The sequence below is a fragment of the Sinocyclocheilus anshuiensis genome, unplaced genomic scaffold (genome assembly GCF_001515605.1).
Source record: "Sinocyclocheilus anshuiensis isolate Anshui unplaced genomic scaffold, SAMN03320099.WGS_v1.1 scaffold477, whole genome shotgun sequence".
NCBI lineage: Eukaryota > Metazoa > Chordata > Actinopteri > Cypriniformes > Cyprinidae > Sinocyclocheilus > Sinocyclocheilus anshuiensis.
In genome coordinates this window covers 3582566-3582870 of record NW_015536549.1, presented here as the reverse complement: position 1 = coordinate 3582870, position 305 = coordinate 3582566, and the positions used below count along the sequence as shown (strand labels likewise).

At 41.6% G+C, this 305-nt stretch overlaps 1 protein-coding gene across 2 annotated transcripts in view; it reads left to right on the top strand.

Moving 5' to 3' along the window:
- LOC107700142 (procollagen galactosyltransferase 2-like) overlaps positions 1-305 on the top strand; it is an 18020-nt gene that overhangs the window by 552 nt on the left and 17163 nt on the right. The window lies entirely within an intron of this gene.

Here is a 305-nt window from a genome sequence, read left to right as displayed (position 1 = left end):
ATGTAAACTGTACATCTAATTTTTATCACACATAACCTGTGGATATTTTATCTATAGAGTGAAGGCTTCATCTGCTTTTTTGTACTGCTCTGCAAAGTGGAGAACAGTACAGGTAAGAATATGGGCAAAGGCAATGTTCTCTCCACTGTGAGGTAAAACCCAATAAGTCCCTTCTCATGTGAATGCTGCCTCATTAAAGAACATGTTCTGGAGGTTTGGCCGTGTTCTTCTCTCACATGGTGTTCTGGTGTGACACGACTGAGTGAATTTTATCCAAGCTGGTGGTTGTTGTGCTCTCAAGGTGG